This window comes from Haliotis cracherodii, unplaced genomic scaffold (assembly GCF_022045235.1).
Source record: "Haliotis cracherodii isolate W230 unplaced genomic scaffold, xgHalCrac1.p SCAF_3, whole genome shotgun sequence".
NCBI classification, from domain to species: domain Eukaryota; kingdom Metazoa; phylum Mollusca; class Gastropoda; order Lepetellida; family Haliotidae; genus Haliotis; species Haliotis cracherodii.
In genome coordinates this window covers 34,935,473-34,954,802 of record NW_027266286.1, presented here as the reverse complement: position 1 = coordinate 34,954,802, position 19,330 = coordinate 34,935,473, and the positions used below count along the sequence as shown (strand labels likewise).

Sequence of the window (19,330 nt, the reverse complement as noted above, 5' to 3'; positions counted from 1 at the left end):
TGGCGATTTTATCTGGGGATTATATATTATAGCTGTGAATTACATATATTGCTACATGTAAAGATTGTGGAGTTTACGAAGAACGATAAACTTTGAACATTCAATTGAAAACTTATTATCGGAATTAGTAACATGCATAACAATTTTTTTAATAATGACAACATTGGTGTATAATAATAACTTTATTGATAATTTATAACAATAATGGCTCTAGTCGTGGCAACTTCCAAACTTTCGGGAAGTTGTAATCTATCGGACCGTCATTCAGGCGATGTTTCTGACAGATCACGATCTAAAAAATACTATCATGAAAGTGTATCCCGTGGATAAGCCGACCCCTTTCTACAGAATCTTTTTTCTGGTCCTCAAAATTCGGCTTATATGCGGTCATATACGGTATATGACTCTCAATTAAGGTAAAATATGTCCAGAAATAAATGACTGCGTCATGACTGACGCAATTTCAAAATATCTATGTTGTTGTTTACCAGCTTTGGAATGAAAATATTACAACTACTCATCTGAACTTAATTTATAAACATTTTCTGAAGACAATATCTGCAAACATCTTAAAATTTACGTCTAGTTTTTAATTAATCGTCGTTTTTAGAAGTAACATAACTTCGCATAACACCACTGCCACGGGCTAATTTGCATAGCCTGTCACATGACCAGACTTTTCTCTCGTTTTAAAACAAATGCTAAAATCAGAACAGCCGGGGGCTTTACATATTGTTTTGCATAATTATATAGATATGCTACTAAAACTGCGACTGTGAGGTACAAGACAAAATATATTTATTCATCAAAGTGAACGTAACTCTCACACTCCGTGTGGCTTCGATGTCAGCACTTGATGTAAACAAAGGAAAACTCCGCAAATGGACAAGGTTTTTCACATTTCGGCATATTTTCTCACTCAAAGTTAACCATGACATATGTTTATCTAGATGTGTAGTGAATAATGAGATTTGGCGCGGTCACGGTATGTGGTTAAGCGGAACCTATGGATCAGGGTAAACGGAAGTTGTAGGGACACATGTTTTTTCCAAAATTAAGGTAAACATTATTGAATGCAATTTTAAATAAAATTAATAAAATAGATTACAAACATAAGGTCAGATATACAGAGAACACATTTTTATTAACAACAGGATTAACTTGAGTAATTCAATTCGGATTTGTTATGATATTTCCGATGACGGATCATGACAGCCTGAAATGAGACTGAAGAAAAGTCTGTGCGTATTATACACAAGAGATATTTTTATCAGGATTTAATTGCCCATAATTAGGGGTGCGTATTATACACGAGTGTGTATTATACATGAATAAATATGGTATATACGAAATGTAAAGCTTTGGGCATGTTTGTTGTTGCTAATAAACTGTATTCAACCAGAAAATATTACGAGTGTTCACAATTCTTCAGTTCAACTTCACTGTTGATAGATAATACAAGATAACTAGATAAAAGATGTAAATGAGTTAGTGGTATTAAATTATAATCTGACATGAAATGTATTTTATATCCATCCATGATTAAAAATTATGTCTCACAGTTGAGACTGATGTTATTTATTCATCCTGTATTAGTGTCCTGTAAATTGTTTCATGAGCTGTGAAGTAATTAAAGACTGTGAAAAATAAAACCAACAAACTTTCTTTTTCATTCATATATCCTTTATTTCTCTGTAGTTTATTAATTAGCACTTGTTAACTTAAACTAAAGACATATAATATTTCAAAGATACTTAACTTTAAGTGTAACATTAACAGTGAAAACCAGGGGTCCGGAAAATTTAAAATCCCAATCGGACATTTGCATTTAGGCCACGCCCCCTTCAAATAGCGTATTTTAGTACTTTTCACACAGTACAAGTTTACGTAGTCATAATATGATGAATTATGAATTGTTTCAATTTAAATTGTTTAATTCACCGGACAATTAATAACAAATAATATTTTAGATATACATGGAAAACATACGTTTGTTTCTGTTATAATAACGATCTGTTAACGTAGCGAACGGTCTAATTAATATTCATGAGTTATATTCATGAGTCTGCTCAAGTGTACGCGTTGTAACATTTGGATTGAGACTATTATCCCATATTTGGTTATCACGTGACCTCACGGGAAAAGGTTTTTTTTAAACTAAACATTTTTTTAAAAACAAGACAGATAATTTAATCACAAATACTAAAATGTCGTTGATAGCAATAGTTATTTGAATACTTTTTTCATCTGTACTTAATTATTGACCATAAAAAAAATTGATATCGATCGTCCAAGAAAGCAAAATGGCGGTCAATCAAGATTCAATATACGACTAGCTACTGAAAACAATAAAATCTGCAAATCCTCATTGTATGTCAACCAAGTGAAAGTCGTTAGCCACGACTTACAAAATGATCGTCCAGACTTTGAGGGTATGGCAGATCCGCTCGACTGATCTGCATCGGTCGACTGGCTATCGTCATGCTTTCGCCACTTGTCTGAGGTTACGTATCGTAGCATTGTGAGGATAATGAGGTACATCGACTGATGACTGACTGATATAGAAGATTTAACGTGCGCTTTCCGACTACAGCGTATTTTGCACACGGGCCTGGCCGGACCATTTAGTGTATTCCGAGAAGGGTGAAAGTGGTGTGTGCAACCCAAGAGGGGGCTTTTAGGGGTTGCTTATATTGATTTTTTGAAATTTTTAAATTTGGAATAAATGCCGAGGTGGGTGGAGGAGGGAACTAAGGGAGCCGGGTGAGGTGGGTGTTTGTATGTTTATTGGATTTTGGATTGGTAGATTAATTAATTTTTAGATGCGCTTAATTAGGTCTGTTTTGATTAGGAATACGCCTAGGGCCTTGAAGTTTTCTAGTTTATTTTGAGGGTTTAGTATTTCATCTAGAGTAGGAACCTTATTTAGATTGAGGGTGGTTTGTAGTGTGGTTCTGTGTGTTTGATAGTGAGGTTCATCGATGATGCAAGGTATTTATGTACAGTTGTAAACACCTTTCACTCAAATTTACAAGATGTTCTCAGTAATGAATCCTCGATTAATCAGTGTCAACTCAGTTTATTGCCTATTACAGTGATTGACCGATTGGACTATCATGTAGGTACGATGTATTTACAGCAATCAAAACAAACAAAGCTTGTCAGTGTAGTTAATCTTCATTGTGTTGCAACTGCAGACAGAAACTGCTCAGTCCTAACTGTTAATCATGTCCGGTCGAAATTTAAGAATGTCCGGACAATACTTTTTAAAATGTCCGGTAAGCAATATTTTAAACCGGACATTTGAGATTCCCAATCGGACATGTCCGGCGCATATGACGGTTTCCGGACCCCTGGTGAACACTTTAAATTTCATTAATCATACAATAAAACATTTGACTCTCAAAAAATAGTTTTGACTCTCAAAAATTCAAAGGCTGAGGCAAGGTGACTCTCAGATATTGGAGTCTAGGGGGAACCCTGCCTAACCCTATCCTAGGTATAAATTTTGTAACTACTGACACACTAGGCGGGTCAGGGGTATTTGTGAGCCACGCTCACTTTTGCACTTGTTTGTTCTGGGTATTTGGCTACACTTTGCGCACATCTGGGATCCTTTTCCCATTTTGTCCACACCAATCCTTCATCTGCTGCAACATTTAATATCCGATTCTTCAAGTCCAAGTATCTATGATCTCTCCAAACACTTCGTTATTTAGCTCAGTCCAGAAGCAATGTGTTCGAATCGTCGAATTCCTGCAACATGGTTGCTGCACCATTCCCTAACTGTGATTGCCTGTGCCGTGTCACGCATGGTTGACAAAAGAAGTGTGAACATACATATTTGGCTTCATCTGGTTCCACAATGAAATCTAGCTGTGACACTGATTCACTAATTCCAAGAATCGGCACTGAATTTGTCTAAGTTTCTGTTGCACTTGCAAGGGTGGGAAGAGAGGCGCCATCTGGTCATTTCGAGTTGTGAATCAGAATGATGTCATCTTGAATTGGAACTTTCTCCACGATAAAGTCACCAATGTCATTATCAAACATACATATTCGGCTTCATATGGTTCCACAATGAAATCTAGCACTGACACTGATTCACTAATCCCAAGAATCACTGAATTGGACCAAAGGCTCCCTGATTATCTTCATCAAATTAGGCTTGTTGCCTAAACAAAATGTTTTGTTGCTCATAAGCGAAGACAAGCGAAATTGCAAAGTTCTTGACAGTTGTAAGCAGCAACTCGATGCGCTCATGGGGCATGGTTGCTTGGAGATCGTATGGTCAGAAAGGGGAAAACAAAATGTTTTAGAAAGTAATAAATGAAATATGCAGTGCAATCCAAAAGTACCATGTACAGGATATATTTTAATAATCACATTCACACAAAAAATTCTTTTCTAAAAATGCAAATTAATTTATTAATTTATCCTAAGCTCGAAACCCTGATCACGTGATTGGTATTTGGAAGGAATCTTTGTGATGACGCCATGAATGCGGCCATGTGTATTACATCGTTGAATTCAACTGACCAGGATGATTGTTGAGGCACTGACATTATTACAGATGCTCGTCATGGATGGAGAAAAAAATGTATCTGAGAGAAACATTGTTGCTTTGAGCTTCGAGACAAAACATGTGTTAATGCCGAAGTAGTTTACAAGAGAGTATGATCTGTGCAGCCAGCAACCTGAATAAGCTTGATGAAAATAATGTTGAAATCCATTTTCACGCACATGACAAAATTAATGTGAACAAATATTTATCTGCACATGGTTTCGAAGTCTGTGAGGCTGTCCGTATTTTAATATTTTTATCTCCATTCCGACGTGAAATAATACAATGTTTTCGTGTCTCAATTTTGCTGCCGCTGTGGAAAATTGCGCACCGATCTAATAAAAGAAATACTACTACATCTACCATTGCACCAGCATAAAAGAACCAGGTCAACTTTATCTTTGTTCCGATGTTTATTAAAAATATGTTTCCGAAGCAAAGCGAATCGATCTACATCATAAATTGATTCATAGACTAGATTCGGCATGAGGAGCTTCATCAGACAAGTGTGACTTTGCCAAAATACATTGCTAATGGACAATGAAAACATGTCATGGAAATGACAAAAAAACACTTTGATCACTTGAAAATATTTTTGACCATTGCCAGGGTTTTTTACACGATCGTTGTCATCCAGATTCCAGATGAGGCAAGACGAACACAACGAAGAAAAACACTGTTGAAATCACCAATTGCCATATATATTGTGGGAAATGCTACTTATAAACTGCAGATATACCGTACACCACTGGATAAAGATTGGTGCCGTAAAACATATTATGTTTTTTTGTTCAATTACGCTGCTCATATTCATCACGACAAACATATTTCATTCTCGTCCAGAGACCTAGAATAGCTCAGAACTGGAACATCTATAATTTCTGTGTTGGACTGCGTTGGATAAATCGTGGACATTCCGCTGTATCATTTTATGAAGATGTGAAGACGACATGGCAGTCATAATGTCTGTTAAGTTAACACTGGAATGAGGTGGGATGTCCGGAGGAAGCACTTGAGTGTTTATGTCACTATCTGAGAAGTTTTCACTCACTGATGGTTGGTTGTGAAGAAGGTGGAGATTGTCAGTATAAAACCGCTGGTACTGTTGTCGGTTCAGGCCTGATGGGGCTGTGATGTTGAGTGTGTCTTTGATATAGCTGCAGATAAGGGGCAGTGACCAGTTCCGAGGGAATGTCTGGTATGGACGTTGATCTCTTCTGACATTGCTTCATACTGTAGCCGGTCTCCCTGTAGCATTAACATGGACTGAAGACTGGAATGCTGTGGAAGACCCTGGTAAGTTTACATTCTCCACATGAAGAATTTCTCCTGTGTCAGCATTCTGAAGATCGACATGAGATTCTGCGTTACCTGATCGCCCAGGAGTGGCTGAGTTCCTAGATGACTTGGGTGTCTTTTTTCGTCTCACAGGTGGCATTATTACTGTGAAGCACGACTACTCTTATTCCAACTCGTAACAAGCCCGGGGAGGCAAGATGGCTTCGATTAAAAACTGCTTGTCATTGTTTACAGTGTTAGAAATTGGCACTAGTCCTGTAGTCCTTACCAAACTGCCCAATGGTATAGGTATCCTAAGGACTAGTAGAAATTGGCCCATTTCAAGGGTTTTGCTATATGTTATCATTATAAGGACTAGTGGACAAAAACTGTAAGTATTACATTATGGAATGCGATGAACTTATCGAACAACTGCTCCAAGATGAGCCTGTAGTTACAGATCAATTATAGCTCTTTGGTACTATGAGCACTTTTATGATGACAATAAAACAACCATGTATTGTTTTTGCTACTTGCATGTATATCTTTACTTGTAAAGTAATTTTGTTGGTATATGTGTGCTATGCTGCGGTTAGCAGCAGTTTGCCCATCATGCATTGTTTACACTAAGTGACGACAAAGGTGCTGCTACGTACATATTTTTGCAGGTCATGCTGTCCTAGCTTGTACCAGCTATATAATTCCCTTCTCTAAATGCACTCTTAACCTTTACAGTTTATTGCTTGTGCCATCGACAGCCACATCTGTCATAGTCTTAACTATTTGTTTTGACAGGAAGGAAGTTTGACAGGAGCATGCGCAGATACGCGTTTCCTCTCAGGAAGCTTACAAGCCTTCCTCCCACTCATGTGCAGTTTGTACATGTCCGCAGCATTGTTATCATTTGTAAACCAAGGTTTAAGTCTAACATAATAAAATATGGCATATCCAATACAGCCCGAAATAATAAACTGTTGTAAAAGAATGAGGATTTCAAACCACATTATTACACAACAACCGCTAATGTTCAATTTATCGTATTTTTGCTAAATTTTGCTATATTTGCAATAATTTTGCTATAATTTTGCTATTTGTTGCTATAATTTTGCTAAGCAATTGCATAAGCAGCTGATTCATCGGTTTTTAATACGAGTTTACAGTGCTTCGTTTCTGCTAACAGTTTTCTGACTTCATGTCGTTCTAGCTTGGTAGAAATAACATCATTTTTGCGTAGACATTCCTCAGATGATTCTTGGTCTTTGCAATGAAACAATGGCTACCCATTTGGTCTGCTCTCTGAGATCTTTCAGGACAGAGTTGTATCATAGATACATAATGTTCTTAGTGCCACTTACCACCGCTTTATTAACGGCAAGGTATTGTCGATACAACAAGTACAATTCTCGAATGCACAACAAGTGAACGAGGAAACACCGATTGCACAACCACCGAAAGTGATTGCATCACAAGTCAGAGTGACTAAGAATCCTTGAAAAGTCGCAGCTGGTAGGAAGGGTCCGCTAGCGAGGAAGGCAAAGGCCCACAATTCAAACACAGAACATAGTCCTATTGAAACTTGGGCTCCCTATGTACTAGGGGTTGTTGCTATAGCAGTGGTATGGTTTTATAAGACCGGAGAAGAGAAAACACAAGTTAAAAAATTAGCTGAGGTTCAATTAGAGTTAAGCCCTCATGTAATGTTATAAAGCAATGACCAGTTACAGATGGTAAAATGTTGGTAAACGCAAAGTATCATTCAACGGTGGTCAGTGGCTTGGCCATTGGCTATGCCTGTATAGCTAAAATGATTACTTAAGCCACACCACCCAATCTAGATTTTAATGGTTATGATATTGGTATGATGGTTCTAGATGTAGGCCTAGCAATGGCAACAAAAGATATGCTAATCAAACAAGGGCTTATCCCAGAAGACATAATGAAGTAATTAAACATTTCAATATTTTATAAACATATAATATAGCATCAATTGCGATGATGTTCGGTGGAGCTATTGTTAATGCTCTAGCTTTTTCGGGTAGTAATTATTTATTTTCTACTCTGAGGGAATCAAACACTAAAGAAATTGAAGAGGAGCGTAATCGACATTATAAAGCTGCCATGATGAATGAATCTGCCATGCACAAATACTTCCTTGTTTACGGAAAGACACTTGACCCAATACCAAGGCCAACACACTCTCAGTTTTATACACCGTCAGAGGCTTAGAAAGACCACGAGATAGCGTTTATAGTTTTTGGGCTGTCTGTAGTTGCGATTTTCAGTTACACAATTACGTATAAGCTATGATCTATGTTGGGCTGAGTCATATCAGCTATTAACTCTTTCAACACCGTAGGCCGGTTAACCGGCCAAGCCGTAGTCACGTCAAAATAGTATATATTTTTATGGACCTACTTGTAATATCATTTATTTATTAAATTTATCACATTTCACAATGTCTGAAATACGTATTCCATTTCAATTTATCATTTTTTATCGATAAATTAACAAATTATTCACTATTTCCCGCGATGTTATTGAAAATAAGATTCTCAGACATACATTTCGACAACGGATCCACATCGAACATGTCAAAGAGCAAAATAAAAAATTTAAACAAATCTTTAAATATATTATACAAAGTAATAAATAAAATCAACAAAAATATATCTAAAAGTAATCAAACTTACATCTAAGTTATTATTTTCATCTTTTCGTGCAATCGCGTGTAATGTAAGTAAAATGACATCTCGGCTTTCGTCGCCTTGAATTCTCGGTTCGGACACAATGTTTAATGCAAAAATATATGCATGAAAAATCTTTGTCACAGCTCGTAACCTAGCACGATACATTCAGGAAGTTCCATATTTTAAATATATATATATTGTGATTTCCTGCTTAATACGTTCAGAATAACATGAAAAAAATTGAAAAAAATCTTTCGCCAAATTTATCAAACACGAGCTTGGTATCACAGCTGTAAATTGATTGGCTGCCTTAGGTCACGTGCTCAAAATTGACCAATCACGATACTTGTAGCAGATTTCGGCAAGAAAGCGTCATTAGAAACCAATTTTAATCCAGTGAAATCGCTTGTTATTACTGCGGAAAAAAAACAGGCAATGGTACGAGCGTGTAGATGAAGGAATAAGCTTTCCAGCGATGTGTCATATGCCATTCTTCGACGAACGTGTTATTCATACGAAGCCTTGAAAACGGGGGTATTTCTTCATGTTACTGAGCGGACAGCCACTGTTATCGGGAAATGGGTGATGACAGAAACTATTTATAATTCTTTTTAAAATGATTTTCCAATTACGTAAACAATGAAAATAAAACAGAAATAGGTAAGTGGATTTTATGAAATCTTATATTTGCCGAAAATCGTCAAGTTTTCGCTTCCTTGGTCCTTAATCTGGATGTTAACAACATGTTAGCTTACATTTTTTATTTACAACGAACTTAATTAAGTTGTAAATGCATTATTTTAAATAATGTGAAAAACATAACGTTCATATTTAAAACCATAGGATCAGACCTTTCAAATGGTGTATAACATGTAGTAGCAAATATATTTTACAAGCAGATATTTTCTTTGATAAATGTTGGCTTCATCTATCACACAAGAGACTCTATGTGTGGTTTGCCTTCAGACAATTGATATGAAAGGTGTATAACCATGAATCTGTGCAGATTTACACTCATGGGGAAGCCAATTCAATGTAAGAAACAATGCGTTGGTATATATTGAGGTACTCATGCTTTTTACATCAGACAAGGAAATGTAAATTATACATGTTCTGTATGTGGGATAGGGATCAAAGGTCGTTATTGTTTATGTAAGAAACATGGTGCTGATAGTGTCAGGAAGCAGATTATTTATGCTAGGAAGAGAGATTACATCAACGAGAGGAATAGGTTGGGGAGAATATGTGTTTAGATACATGGAAATATAACCATTTAGACATATGACTCCTTTTGTATATACCATTAAACCATAATGGTTTTTGTTAGAGAGTTGAAGGCTTTGGCAAAACATGGTCTACATAGTTATTCTTGAATGAGAAAAGCTGAATTGATTGATTTACTCGGTTTGGAAAACAACAAACCCTATACTGTTAGAGAACTCAAAGCTCAAGCGAAAAAAATTCGGCTGAGAGGTTTTTCTCGAATAAGAAAAGCTGAATTGATCACTTTACTGAATGTTGATAAAAATCAACCAGATGATGTTGAAAAAAATATTTAACCCATTGAGTTAAGATTTGTACCCACAGCCGGCGTTGGTAAATATCTAACTGGTTGGAAGATGGATATTAATTCCAACATGGATGTAAATGATGTTAAGCCCATTGTATCGAGCAAAATTAACGAGGAGTTAGATGATTTAAATAGTATAAAAATACCAGCTGACGGTTAAAATGTCATTGAGTAAAAATGACCCAAATATACAAAACCTTATTTCCGGAGGAATCAAGAAGTAATAACCGAATCTGATACTATAAATGCATCATTAGATACATCAATTCAACAGATACAAAAAACTTTAGAACGTTGAACTAATAGAGGTTCGGGTTGGGGTGTGGATAAAATCGATAGTTTATATTAAGATATAGCAAATTATATGCCTTTCAAAGGTGGATCTTATATAGATCTAGACCTTCTAGATATCCCCAAAACGACGGACTCAATCTTGATGGTATAGATGAACCTACACCAATATTACAAATTAATAAGGTGGAAAAGCAAAATAATTTAGCTACAAATGTTTTCGGACATTCTCCTAAAGGAATTGTGTTGTACACAGGATAAGCTCAGCGCCAGAACATATTCCTAGAATCAATTCATTTCTGATCCAAAAAGATGGTAAATATCATAAAACATGGATAAAGAGTTTAAACAGGCTATTATACGATCAAACAAAACATGCAAGAAAGAAATATCTATGCGAAAGATGCCTGCATGGGTACAGCAGACAAGATCTATAAGAAGGGCATAAAGAAGACTGCATTTTAAAATTTGAACATTATTGTAATCAAATGCCAGTACCGTACATAATTTACGCTGACTTCAAAGCACTTATCAAACCTATAGAAAATACCGTACTACGTACAAAACTCAAGAACATATTCCTTGTGGGTTTGGATATATAGTTGTAAGGTATGATGGGAAAACAAACCCGCCCGTGATTTACAGAGGTCCCAATGCAGCGGGAAAGTTCCTAGAATATCTACAAAATGAAGAGAGAATAATCAGGGAAAATTTATCGTGTAAGAAACCCATGTGTATGACGAGGAATGATTGGAGGGCCTATAAGAAGTCAACGATTTGTCATGTTTGTAATAAACCCCTGAATGGGGCTTTTGTAAGAGATCATTGTCATATCACAGGTAATTATCGGGGAGCGGCGCATTAAAAGTGTAACTTGAAACTAAAAATGAATTATCAAACAATACCCAATATGATTCTCATCTCACCATGCAAGCTATCTCAAAGACCAACGCCGCCTTAAGTGCATTCCTAATAATATGGAAAAATATATCTCATTCTCGTTGACTAAAACTATAATTATAACTATACAGACAAGGATGGGAAAGCTAGAACAAAGCAAAGTAATAAGCTTAGATTCATAGACTCCGTACAGTTTCTGTTATCTTCCCTGGACAATTTAGCTGAGTCGAACAATCCTGATGACTTTGCAATAAAAAATCATTATACTGATCGGTTAACACGGCATTTGTTGCTATGAAAAGGTGTATATCCTTACGAATATATGGATGATTGGTCTAAATTCGACAAAACTAAATTACCACCCCTTGAATCATTCTATAGTAACTTAACAGAATCTAAAATAACCGATGCCGATTATGAACACGCTCTGGCAGTGTGGGATAAATTAGGTTGTAAGAATTTAGGCTATTATCGTGATCTGTACCAGGGGTTTGGGATTGGGAATCTCAAATGTCCGGTTTAAAATATTGCTTACCGGACATTTAAATTTTTCTGTCCGGACATTTTAAAAAGTATTGTCCGGACATATTTTAAATTTTGACCGGACATGATCAACAGTTAGGACTGAGCAGTTTCTGTCTGCAGTTGTACTTACTTACTTACTTTGGAGATTTAACGTGCGCTTTCCGACTGATGCGTATTTCGCACACGGGCCCGGCCAGGCCATTTAATGTGTTTCCGAAAGGGGCGAAGGTGGCCTGTGCAACCCTAAGAGGGGGCTTTAGGGGTTGCTTATATATAATTTGGGAATTTTGAGATTTGGAATAGATGCCGATGGGGTTGGGGAGGAGAACTAAGGGAGCTGGGTATGGTGGATGTTTGTTTGTTTATGTGATTTTGATTTGGTAGGTTATTATGTTTTAGATGCGTTTTATTAGTTCCATTTTGATTAAGAATACGCCTAAGGCCTTGAAGTTTTCTAGTTTATTTTGTGGGTTTAGTATTGCTTCTAGAGTGAGAGCCTTGTTTAGATTGAGGGTGGTTTGTAATGCGGTTTCGATGTGTGAGGTAGTGTGTGCAGTGGATAAGTGCGTGTTCTGGGGTTTCTAGTTGTTTGCAATGTGGGCAGTTACCTGTAGTGTGTTTTTTTATTTTTTTTAGGTGGTTATTTAGGTTGGTGTGTCCTGTTTGGAGTTTAGTGATTACTTTGTCGATTTTTTTTGATGGATGGAGAATGTTTGGTTTGGTTAGTGGTTTACTGAGCACTTTTTTGATTTGGCTATTTGAGTTTAGATACAGGTTATGACATTTTTTTGTGATTTTTTGCTTGTTTACACTTTTAATTTCTGATTTTGAGATGGGTAAGTTTAAGCTTATTTCTGGGATTTTGAGGGATAGTTTAGCTGCTTTATCTGCGTTTTCATTACCGTATATTCCTACGTGGGCGGGGATCCACAAGAAGGTTATTTGTTTGCCTGCCTTAGTTAGGTCGTTGGATCTTTTAAGTATTTGATTTATTAATTTAGGTCGGTTTTTGGTATTTTTGTTTTGGAGGGCTTGCAGTCCACTTAGAGAGTCGGTAAGTATTAGGATTTTTTTGTGGTTTTTGGATTCTTGATTATGGAGGGCTGAGGCCATGCCCATTAGTTCTGCCGTGAATATTGATTGGTTATTTGGGAGTCGGAAGGATTGTGTGGTTTTAGTTGGTTGTGTCGTATGGACTCCGAAACCCGTGTGTTTGGAGGTCGGATCTGAGGATCCGTCCGTGTAAATGTGACACTAATTTGGCCAATTTTCGTGTATGTATGCTAGTGCTGCAGTTGTAACACAATGAAGATTATCTACACTGACAAGCTTTGTTTGTTTTGATTGCTGTAAATACATCGTACCTACATGATAGTCCAATCGGTCAATCACTGTAATTGGCAATAAACTGAGTTGACACTGATTAATCGAGGATTAATTACTGAGAACATCTTGTTAATTTGAGTGAAAGGTGTTTACAACTGTTCATAAATACCTTGCATAATCGATGTACCTCATTATCCTCACAATGCTACGATACGTAACCTCAGACAAGAAGCGAAAGCGTGACAACAGCCAGTCGACCGATGCAGATCAGTCAAGCGGATCTGCCAAACCCTCAAAGTCTGGACGATCATTTTGTAAGTCGTGGCTAACGACTTTCACTTGGTTGACATACAATGAGGATTTGCAGATTTTATTGTTTTCAGTAGCTAGTCGTATAATAGAATCTTGATTGACTGCCATTTTGCTTTCTGTGACGATCGATATCAAATATGGTCAATAATTAAGTACAGATGAAAAAAGTATTCAAATAACTATTGCTATCAATGATATTTTAGTATTTGTGATTATATTATCTGTCTTGCTTTTAAATAATCTTTAGTGTAAAAAACAACTTTTCCCGTGAGGTCACATGATAACCAAATATGGGATAATAGTCTCGATCCAAATGTTACAACGCGTACACTTGAGCAGACTCATGAATATAACTCATGATCGTCAGAACAGATCGTTATTATAACAGAAACAAACGTATGTTTTCCATGTATATCTAATATGACAATATTTGTTATTAATTGTCAGGTGAATTAAACAATTTAAATTGAAACAATTCATAATTCATCATATTATGAATTCGTAATAACTTGTAATGTGTGTGAAAAGTCGTACTAAAATATGCTATTTGAAGGGGGCGTGGCCTAAATGCAAATGTCCAATTGGGATTTTAAATTTTCCGGACCCCTGATCTGTACATAAAAACTGATGTACTGTTAGTCGCCGATACATTTGAGATATTTAGAAAGACATGTTTAAAACAATACGGCTTGGATCCAGCCCCGGACTATTGTGGGATGCATTGTTGAAGAAGACCTGTGTAGAATTAAAATTACTCACTGATTACGATATGCACTTGTTTGTTGAGACAGTTTTTCTAAGGCTGATAATAAATAGTGGAAGGAATATGTTCCGAGTAAACCCGACACACACATATTATATCTAGACGCCAACAATTTGTACGGATGGGCTATGAGCCAAACTTTACCCACGGGTGGGTTTGAGTCGATCGATGTGATATCGATCCCCACAGATTCCGATAAAGGGTACATACTAGACGATGACTTGGAATAATCAACAGAGTTACACAAAGATCATAACAGTTATCCGCTAGCTCCCGAGAGATTAATGGTGAATAAAGATTGGATGTCGGAATATCAACACTCCTTGATGGGTAATATTAGGTTAGCTAAAGTAGAAAAACTCGTACCAAATTTGATGGATAAGACAAAATATATAGTTCACTATAGAAATCTCCAGTTATATCTATCGTTAGGCATGAAACTAAAGAAAATACACAGAGTTCTAAAGTTTGATCAAAGCCCTTGGATGGAGCCTTACATAAGGCTGAACACAGTTTTAAGAAAGATGGCTACCTGCGATTTAAAAACGAACCTATATAAAATCATGGATAACTCAGTATTTTGTAAAACAATGGAGAATCTAAGAAAAACATGTTCATGTTAAATTAGTCAGGTCTAATGAGGAAGAAAGACTCAGGAAACGTATACCAGTCCGGCTTTTAACAGAAGCAAGATATTCGATAACGACACAGCTGCACTACATATGCAGAAAAGTAATATAAAATTCAACAGACCTGTGTACGTTGGTATGACTATTCTTGACTTGTTAAAAAACTTAATGTATGACTTTTGTTATAATGAACTTAAGAAGCAATACGGTGTTAGATGCAAGGTGTTAGATACCGACACAGATTCTTTGTTGATGGAAATACAAACCGAGGATGTGCATAAAGAGTGCACGAGCGATTGCCCCAAAGATAATCCCCTGCACAGCGTAGTAAATAAAAAGGTATTAGGTAAGATGAAGGATGAATGTGCTGGGACCCCTATTGCAGGGGAATGTCAGATTAAGACCTAAGATGAATTCTATAAAGAAGTCCGATAATGCAGAGATAAGAAAAGATAAGGGTGTTAAGGAGTATGTGAGAAAAAAAGCATATCAAACACTATCAGTATAAAGAGAAGCATTATTCAATGGTAGAACATTCAAACATGAGATGAACGCTTTAAGAAGTGTCAATCACAGGATATATGGATTAAGAATGAACAAGACATCATTACCCTTAGATACAAAGAGATGGATTGATAAGGATGGTGTTACTACTTACGCTATTGGTTATGGTGGTAATACTGTATCTTAGGGAACTATGAGCAACTTTTCTCGTACAAATGCCCTGCCCGGTCCATCTTTAAGATAATAAAGAATAGACTCCCCTTCTTTCATAACCAACCGACTAATGTTATATATCTTAAGAGACCAAATCAGATTGGTTGCACGACGTTGGCCTCCTTCGAGTTCACCAGGTTGGTATAAATATCTTACGCTAACTCTATCCAGCAGTTTTTTGTTCTTTGCCTCTCGTCGCTGCTGAAGATTCAGAATTCACAGATTTCATTTCAATCGCATCGGATGGTTTTTTCCCGTTTAACCTTGTTACTTCATTATTCAGCGCTGATACAACAGCTGATAATCGTGTCATCCATTCGGTTGATCTTAATCGATCCGATTTCATTTCAATCCCATACTGATATCCAAACAAACGTTCCGCTAATGTCTGGTTAAATCTTTCAAAGATAGCTTGACTACGTTGGGCCTCTCTTTTACCACGCCTGATTTCAACTTCTTGCTTTGTTAACAGTTTAGTTACTGATCTCATAAACTCGCGACCAGGATCTACTTGAAATAACTTGGGCCATTTTAGTGGTCCTCATTTATATATGCGGCTCAGTGCATTAGCTACTTCTGTTGAATCTTTCGAGGTTAATAGTTCAACCTCCTTGTAGCGACCAGCCAGATCCACTACGGTTAAAGCGTATTTATATGTTTTGCGTCTTACCTTATCATAGGGAAGAAACAAGAGGTCAGCCTGATGAACTTCATTCGTTATAAAAATATCAAACTTCTTCCTTGGAATATAATGTCGTGCCTGTAAGTATATTTGCCACATCGCTTGTTTCTTTAGCCAATCCTTGGCCACATCTTTAGATACCTTAGCCGCAGTGGCTAATCTTTGTATTGCTCCTATACCTTTCCAATATCCTTGTGGACTATAGTAAATTTTATCCATTATTGATTAATATTGATGATTCTTTTAATACGAATCATGACGATCTTTGAATCACATCATTATTTTCACATAAAAAATTCCCTCTGTAGTAGCAGTAAAGGTATATAAATCTGGCTCCCACCATCATTGTCTATACTACTAAGCCAGAAAAGCAGTTTTCTAGCATTTCCGACTGTACTTTATTGTAGTTCCTAGAATGAGACTGCATCACTGGTACTGAGGGATGCTCTATTAAATTGGTATTGGATCCAAAACATATGCTGCAAACATGCGAGACACGGCATGGTATATAGGGACAACCACCCCTCGAGTTCCATTTGTTACATATTGGTATGTTTGAGTGGGGGTTGATTTTGGCTGTTTGGCGAGGTTGACTTAGTCTGAGTGTACGTCCTGGCTGGGGTATTGCACTGAGCTTTGGCTGCTCTCTTTTCACAAGCAATTATTTACACAGAGCTTCAGATAAGCCGCATATTTTTTATTAAATACCCCCCCAAACTATTCAAAACCCAATTACTTTCATTAAACTTTTGTACAGAAACGCATGCGTAAAATAAAAAACCTCAATTGTTTGAAAACAGCAGGCGTAAATACCCAATGAAGCTTTTTAACATGTGTACAACGGAGCTAATTTCCGAAACACTATTAGGAGCTAATTTACTTTCGGAGTCAAGCATATATTTAGAACCTTTATATACATCTAAAACATTATTTGATTTTTTAAAATCTCAAAATGCTTACTCATCTTGGAAAAAAAACAATAGAGTGATGAAAAAATTATTAGTTACCCAATGAAAAATGTAATAACCCAATTGCTCAAAAGGTTATCTGGAGCTCTGTTTACAGACCACTGTCATATAGCTAGAATATTGCTGAGTGCGGTGTTAAACAACAAACAAAAGCAAGTTAGCAATGTCCCCCCGCAGACAGGCTATCATTCTTTGTCACTGGTGAGGCTTGCGGGGGCTTATTTAGAGCAGGTTTTCTTTCCGATTGGGCAAATGGCAGGCAATCATGGGGCTTGCCATCTTTGTTGGTGATGTCACTTGGAGAGCAAACTGGTTCGTCAGTTTCCGGTTTGTCAGTTTCCCACATTTCAGGAGTTAAATTCTTGACTGCCCTCTTAAGCAAAAGTGTTTGTGCCAACGGTAAACAGTCAGAGAAGTGTCTATCGACTGTATCCTCAGTGATTAGTTGTGAAATGAAACTTAGTGTGCGGAAAGTTCCCCTACTTTCAAACGACAACCTGTTTGCATCAACCAACTCAGTAAATTCATTTTCTTCAAATTCTGCTTGAGAACATATAGTTTTCTTCAGTTTTGCCTTTCCCATGGTGACGATGTTGCGTCCTCTGAAACTTATTCATATAGTCACTGATACTGAGTAATGAAACCCAATTTTTTAGGCAATGCTGGAAGGACACGTGGCAATTGAAAAACTCACTAAGTCCCGCCTGTATGCACAGCCCGCCCAACAGGAAGTTAAGCTATGTTACTACATAACATTTGTCTTTGAGTGGGTGCAGAAACCGTTAAACATTTTTTCATGAAACTTTGCATGTCTGTCAGGTACATGCTGAACTGGTGCCTTTTGATATTAAGAAATTTTAGAATTTTTTTAAATTTTTTTATGTTTCCATGGCAACAAGATGGACTTAGGTTCTGTGAGGGTAGGGTTCTTTTGCGGAGCATAACTCATAAACCATTCAATATTTTTTCATGAAACTTTGCAGGTCTGTCAGGTACATGCTGAACTGGTGCCTTTTACTATTTAGAAGTTTTTAGTTTTTACATTTCCATGGCAACAAGATGGACTTAGGTTCTGTGAGGGTAGGGTTCGTTTCCGGAGCATAACTCATAAACCGTTCAATATTTTTTCATGAAACTTTGCAGGTCTGTCAGGTACATGCTCAACCAGTGCCTTTTACTATTTAGAAATTTTAGAAATTTATATTCTTTTTTATTTTTCCATGGCAACAAGTTGAACTTTTAGAAATTAATGAATTCTTCTAATAAATGCCAAAATATTCAACTTGATACCCATTTAACCTGTTCTTATAAGTCATAACAAAGTTTTTTTGTGTGCCTACATTTTGTGTTTGAGGTATCTCCCATAGTAGGGGAAACTGTGCATGCCTTCTACCAAGTTGTCCGTATGTGCCTCAATAATGGTTGAGGGTAACTTTCGTTTAACGACTTCATTATCAAATCCATCATCCCTTACTTCTGCATTGATTATGACAGAGATGAGTGTGCGATAAGATGGCATACTTCTCTATGAAACTTTTTACAGTTTTCAGCACACTTTTGTGCTATCAAGTTTTAACCTTCACATTTATAATATTGTCTAGTTTTATTTTTCACTTTATCATATCTCATGGTATGACCACATTGTTAAAAAGCCACAACATAAAATGTGTGTGGCACTCGTGGCAGCCTACTTTCTCGTTGTGAGTGCCGGTAACATGACTTGTAATGTTTTTTCTTTCTCCCACCCTAATGAATTCAGTAGTAAATATGTAGTGACTGGTTTTGTCAGTTTATACTTCCATCATGTTTTTTTATGGAGAAGGTTTCATTTTTTTCTTGAACTTCATAGAAATTGTGTTTTGCAGCATTTTATTTTGTTTCTTCGGGATATTTTGCATTTACATCAAGAAGATGCTCACCTGCTGCCTTTTACACCTTACAAAATTTTGAATATTTTCAAATGTGTGTGTTTGTGTGATCAAATTTCACTATTGTTGACATAATATACGCTTCATTTGCTGGACAGGAGACTTGGGCTCGTTAGTGGCAAACTCTTTTTTTTTTACAATTTCCATGACAACAAGTTCCACCTCAGTTACAAAAGGTTAGGGTTTGTTT

At 36.6% G+C, this 19,330-nt stretch overlaps 1 protein-coding gene across 2 annotated transcripts in view; it reads left to right on the top strand.

The window, feature by feature from the left end:
- The window catches only part of LOC139475942 (protein O-mannosyl-transferase TMTC2-like), a 555,954-nt gene that overhangs the window by 341,478 nt on the left and 195,146 nt on the right, over positions 1-19,330 (top strand). The gene's annotated exons all lie outside the window — the stretch shown is intronic.